At 50.7% G+C, this 6,514-nt stretch overlaps 1 long non-coding RNA gene across 1 annotated transcript in view; it reads right to left on the bottom strand.

Moving 5' to 3' along the window:
• Positions 1-1,323: 1,323 nt before the first annotated feature.
• Positions 1,324-6,514, bottom strand: part of LOC113490892 — an 11,683-nt gene continuing 6,492 nt past the window's right edge. Inside the window, exon 3 of the long non-coding RNA XR_003400317.1 lies at positions 1,324-1,335. This is a non-coding gene — a long non-coding RNA (uncharacterized LOC113490892). The remainder of the gene's footprint in view (positions 1,336-6,514) is intronic.

Genomic DNA, 6,514 nt, shown 5'->3' with positions numbered 1-6,514 from the left:
AAAACCCACCAAAGACCAAAACCTGAAGTACAAAACACACCAAACCCAAAACCCACCAAATAACCTAAAAATATCCCCAAACCAAAACTCCAGAAATAGCTTAAGCCAACAGAAAACAAAAATAAACCCACAACAATAATAGAACAAAAATAAAGACAAAAACCAAGCCGAAAACAAAACAGAAAAAAAATCCAAATTTAAAAACCCCTCAGAAAGAAAAAAACAACCAAGAAATAAAAAGACAAAAATAAAAATCTCCTTTCCCAAACCAGCAAGTCCAGCCCGTCTTTCTCCTTCCTCCTCTGCAGCACAAACCCCAGCACATCTCGTGGGCTCAGGAGACCCGATGACACCAACAATCCCGTATAAAAACACCCCAGTTTTCTCCTCCCCAACCAGAAAATACCCAACCCAAAACCTCCAAAATGCAGCTGAAATCACCCCTTTTGGCAGCCAGCCCGAGGCAGTCAGCGACACAGCGATGCTGCTCAGCTCCTCTTGGCGTCGTTCCTCGAAGCCGCGTCCCACGGTGGATGTTCCTCTCCAGAGATCCGCAGCACGTCGACTCCCGGCAAGACCAGATAGACACACCTGCAGACCTGAACGTCACCGGGGGACATCGCACGGGCACCGCAGCGCCGGGGGGAAAGGGGAGATGGAAACTCTCCAGGGGCCCTTTACCACGCAGGCATCGCGCCTGGCCGTGATGCGAGTGCGTCTCTCCCAGGAGGAAGCAGGATCTGGACGTTGCTGATCGCTCCCGCCCGGTCAGATTTACCCCATGGGATGAAAAAGCTGTGGCCGTTCCAGATGCAAAGGTGGTTTCTGTCCCGTTCCCGCCCCCCGCATTGGAGCGGGTTCAGCCCGACAAGCAGCCTCGCAGCAGGATGCTCCCCTCAGCCCCAGCACTACTCACCGCAGCACTCCGCATTCTTTGGTCTACATGGCGTACAGGAACATGACCAAGGTCTGGAACAGGTTGTTCCTGCCCTGAAGACACAGGGAGAGAAAAGAGCTTCGAAACCAAGTCCCCGAGGAGAAATCACAGTGGGATTATGTGATGTGGTATTTTAAAATAAATAGTTTAAAATAAATTGTTAGAACATGAACAAGAGGAAGCTACTACCTAGGTACATATGGATCTTAAACAGATACTAAAACGATTATTTGGGAGCAGACATGCATCATGATCAAAGGCCAAGCTGAGGTTTGCTGCCTTCACTGAGTCAGCCTACATGTCAGCAGATAATAAATGTGGCTACAACTGAAAAAAAACCCAATCCGACCCAAATCTGTTTTCCTGACAGCCGGAGGACACCGCTCCCACCACCGTACCTGGGGCAGGCTGTAGATCAGCTCATAGTGGGGCGGGTTGACGCTGCTCTGGTAGATGCAAAACACGTTTTCATCTGAAGCGTCTGCAAATGAGAAGTTTCAAAGGTGTCGGGGATTTTAAGGGTGCTGACGAGAGCCCAGAGGCCAAGGGCAGCTCGATGTGAGCGCCGGTACCTGGTTTATCCGGTGTCTGAACAAAGTGTTGGAGGTGAAGCTTTTGCCCTCGGGACATTCAGGGTGAGGCGGCAGCCTGGAGTCCAGGTAAGTGCAGAAGAGGTGCATGATGATCTGGAAACAGAAAAACAAATCTCGCTTAAGCGTCCTTAAAAATACAGCAGCTTTCCTGCCATAATCCTGGGTATTAGTTACAGTTTTGGCAATAGCAACGCTAACTCTGCCCCGGTGTGTTCAGGAGCCCGAGGCAGTTTAACGCTTTAAAGCAGAGATTCCAACGGGCCTGCACATCATGGCCGTGAAGGCAGGTTTGTTTTGTCCAGCAGCGAAATAGCCTCAGTCACAACACATTAAACTGAGGCTGCATGTCAGCAGCTGGGCTCCCCCACAAGCAGCTTTATCCTGGCACCCTGCAGAATTTGGCAAAGTCACGGAATCAGCAGATTTAGGCCACGAACTCCAAGCAAACAGTTTTAGGGATGGGTCCTGTGCTACCTGCGAGGATTCTGCTCAGAAGGGCAGGTGAAATCCAGTGACAGCAAATCTCTCCTTGTCCCTCACAAAAGGCCAAACAAAAAACACTGGAAAAACCTGAGCTGGCCACGAGTCATTAAATAAATAAAATGGAAATAAAATGGTAAAACGAGTCTCCAGAAAACCATGCTGCAGCCTGCTACTGGTGGCTTAACCCTTCCCGGGGAGGTCTCAAGATTTTATGGGGGTAACATCACCCAGTTATCTGTAAGCTGATACTTGCTGTGCCCGTTCTATAGAACGGGTCTGTTTCACAGAAAAACAAGAGTTTCTCTGGGCTAAATGGCCAAAGTCTCCAGAAATCTAGGAGATGCGCCTTGGAAAGCACAGCTTTGTATTACCTGCAGTGTGATCAACAAAGAGGCAAAATTGGTTATTTTCTTATTCTTACAGTAATTGTCTCAAGTCACTGAATGTCTGAACTTCATGGCAAGTGTTTCTTTTAATCTGTTAGATCAGAACTTATTTCCCAGGATTCCTGGAAGTTTCATTCCAGGGTGCCCTCCTCTGTCTCATCATCTTTAAACACTTTGAGCTGCTTACGCCTCTGTGGGTCAAGACACCGAGAGCTGCTCTGTGGCCAGTCACTGTCACCTATTTCATCATCTTCACAAATAGAAAATCAAATCCTATTTCAAGGGTGATTTTGTACAACTTCAGCTTCCAGCTACTGACTCTCATGATATCTTTGTCAGCAAAGCTGTGAAGCTCTGATATTCTCATCTCCTGATTTTTATCCTCCCAAGTAACTGAAAATCTGTTTACTGTGGGGAAAAAAAAAAACAACAAAAAAACAAACAACAAACCCAAAACAAAACAAACCCCTCAACTGTCAGATACAGAGTTCAACTGAGGACTCACACCATAAAGCCTCATTTTTGACTCCTTGAATTGCTCTGGGCTCTTCCTTATAATTCTTTTCATCCCCTCAGTTGAATTTCCAAGCCATGTTTACACTGAGGCTCTGTTCCTCCTGACCTCTCAGATTAACGGGCGAAACATCACTACGAGTCTTGTCTCCCCTGGGATACGCAACAGATTTCACGTTTCTCACAAAATATTACTGAATTAAACTGCAGCCATGACACTCCATCTGCATTTTCCCCCTCTGTCTGTTAGAGCAAAGGAAAATGAGAACAAGGCAAAAGCTTTTCCTTGCATTAGGAATTGTCACGTTAAGGCAGACATTTGCCTTCCTAAAAGAAAGAGAGCAAGGGCAGCGCCCCAGCGAGATCCCCGATGTGGGTGCATATGCTGGTCGTGAACCTTCTGCGTCACTGACAATATAAAAGTATCACCAGCATTCTGGTTAGAAGATTAACAACGTCTAAATTAATGATGCACTTGTGTTAGAAGATTAACGGCATCTAGATTAACGACGTCTAAAAGCAAAAGGATTTGTGCTTGTTAGGGAAGAAACAGATAAGAAGGGATTCTTTAAAATAACAAAGCAGAAACTTATCCACCAGCTGCGCACGGTTAGTAGTATTTGTCGAAAGTGCGGAGAGGAACTGCTTTTTGAAATGAGCATGCGCAAGGGCAACACATGGATTTGCTGTTATTTTTAGAAGTACAAGAATATAAAAGGACTTGTTTTTCTAATAAACTTTGGAGCATGACTGTTAACCATATTGGTGTGTGTCTTGACTCTGGCCTCATCCTGCAAAAAAGGGTTTCCTGCTACAGCCCGGCTGTCGGGCTGCTCCCTGCAGTGAGCCTACCGACACTGCAGAGGAGTCGGAGAGCCCGGCCTAAGGCTGAGCCCTGCACTTGCACTGCTGTGATCTACGCAATGTCCAACCCCGCTGGCACTGCTCCCCACGGAACCCCACTGACCCAACGGGATTCTCTCTGGAAACAATGCCAACAGGATTTTATCCTGCTCCTCAAAAGACTGACTGGCTGCTCCCTCCACAGACCCTGCGCCGAAAAGCAAGCCGCTTTACGCCGTCGTATCGCGAGGGCTTCCAACACTTACAGAGGAGTCGGTGGTCAGGAGGGTGTTCCACCATTGAATTCCCCTCCTCCGTTCCATTGGAAGGAACTCAGGCATCCTCCCCGAGTAAGCCCTGCAAGCAACAAGATTCATGCATTTACGGGGGTTGAAAGTGCATGAAAGAAGAATTTTGTGCTGGTTTCAGGGGCTTCATACCCGCTTCCAGTGTACAAAACAGGAGAAGTTCCGCTAATGGAATTTTTGTAAAGATGGTAACACAGGGAGATAAATTTATAGGATAATTTTTGATTTTAGTTAGCAAAGAGATTAACTGAAGCACTGGAGGGAAATGAGAAATCAAGCCTTTAAAAAACATTCCCAAAGTTCCATCCCAATCCCGCATCGTTCCATCACTACAAAACTGCAGAGAACCATCTCTGCTGCTTCAAAGTAGCTCTCACCCCCCGTGGCTCTTCCAACGCCTCCGCTGAAGGAACATCTGATACCACCAACACTCGACCGGTCACGGGAGTTTTAAAGTCGGTCCGGTGACAGCACGTACCTTTGATCCTCTCGACCAAATACTGCTGGATTGGGGTCAGATCTAGATAGGGCACCAGAGTGCTGAGGGCTGGAATGAGCAGAGCTCTCAGGAGTGCTGCCTGCTTCAGACTGCTAATGGGACAGGAGCCGGGCAGGAGGGGGTGTGGGGAACACCAGGAGAAGAGAAGGAGGCACTAAACGTCTGAAGTGCAAGAACTGCAAACGTCAGTTCAACAACAAACTTCATCTGTTTGCTGCAGAGCGGAGCTGGAGCCAAGGGGTGATTGTTCCCCAACACCACGCTGCCCAGACGCTCACAGCCATGGGATTTCTTAAAACAAGCCCATTTATTGGGTATTTCATTGGGGCAGATCCCTCCTGCGCTCCGAGCAGGAGGAGCATCACGGTTGTGAGCGGGGCAGAGGCTGCGCGGGCAGCGGCGACCCGGCTGGTGTTCAGCTCCTGACACCGAGGGGCAGAGGAGGAGGTGCAGCCGTTCCCCATCAGGTGCCCCACGGCCTGGAGGAGGAGGGGGACAAGGGGCGGCCGGTCGGTTCCGGGGAGACTGTTGGAATCTTGGGGGGAAAAATGGAGAACTGGGGGCCCCATGGGATCTGGGCAGGGGCTAAGGGGGTTTTGGAGGGACTAGGGCAGGGGGGGGCAAATGGGGTTTGGAGAGGCCACAGGGGTGATTTGGGGTCCCTGAGGGTCCCAGGGGTACCTGACCCCCCCCACCCTCCTCCATGTGTCCCCCCTCAGCAGATGCTGCTTCCTCAGGTGTACCCCGAGAGCATCAGCCCCAACTACCTCCAGTACTAGTGCTGGGAGGTACTCCAGGTGGTACTGGGAGTACTGGGAGGGACTGGGAAGGGGCTGGGGTTCACCAGAAGGGCTGCTTAGAGGGGACTGGAGGGCACTGGGAGGCAGCTGGGGGCTACTAGGAGGGACCTGGGGGGACTGAGAGGTAACTGGAAGGGTAACTGGGAGCACTAGGAGAGGACTGGAGACACTGGAAGGTGGTTGGGGGCCACTGGGAGGAGCCAGGGCAGTGCTGGGAGAGACTGGGAGGTAACTGGGAGGGAGGTGGTGTAGGTGGGGGTAACTGGGTAGTAACTGGGAGCACTGGGATGGGCTGGGGGTCACTGGTAAATGAATGTGGTGGGCAACTACTGGGAGGTGTCTGGGGGTTAAGGAGAAGGACTGGGAAGTAGCTGCTAGGCAGGTGGGGGTAACTGGGAGTAACTGGGGGTGACTGGGAGCACTGGGCAGGCTCTGTACAGGCCTTGATGGGTGCCCTGGCCACCTGGGTGGTCCTGCAGGCCGTGGGGGTGGGGGACAGCACTTCCACCATCACCGGGACCACTCTCACCTGGGTGCTGCAGGGTGAGACCCCCAAACCCCCTTTTCACCCCAAAACCATCCACGGCCCCAGGATCCACGTTTCACTATCAAATCCCCCAATTTTACCACAAAAAATCCATATTTGACCCCCAAATCTCCCATTTCTGACTCCCAAATCTCCCACTTTTGATCCCAGAATTTCCCAGTTTGACACCAAATCAGCCTCAGCACCCCCAAAAATTCCTGATTTTCATCCCCAAATCTATCCTGAATGTCAAAATCCCACAGTTTTACCATAAAATTTCCACCAGCATCCCCAAAAGCCTCCCACTTTTCCCCCAAAATTCTCTTTGGACCCCAGAATTCCCCAGTTTGACCCCAGAATGTTCTAGCAACTAACCAGTGCCCAGTCAAAAACAGCCCAGCCCCCCAGTACAGGAGAGGATTTTGGTGCTGGGAGAAATGGCGACGTGACAGCTTAGCGGTGCCTTTTCGTGCCCTGAGGTGTCTCGGGAGGGGCAGGATGGGCTAAAGCTTCCCTCCTCCTCTTCCTCGTCTCCGGGCTGGGTGCGGGTGTGCGGTCCTGGGGGCAGCGGCAGAGGCTGGGGGGGACACTGCTCAGCACACTCAGGGGGGTCCCCATGGGAAGGA

This window comes from Athene cunicularia, unplaced genomic scaffold, assembly GCF_003259725.1.
Source record: "Athene cunicularia isolate RWA unplaced genomic scaffold, athCun1 SCF_6, whole genome shotgun sequence".
Classification (NCBI taxonomy): Eukaryota; Metazoa; Chordata; class Aves; order Strigiformes; family Strigidae; genus Athene; species Athene cunicularia.
Note: the sequence above shows the minus strand (reverse complement) of the source record. Positions and strands in the feature narration are given on the sequence as shown.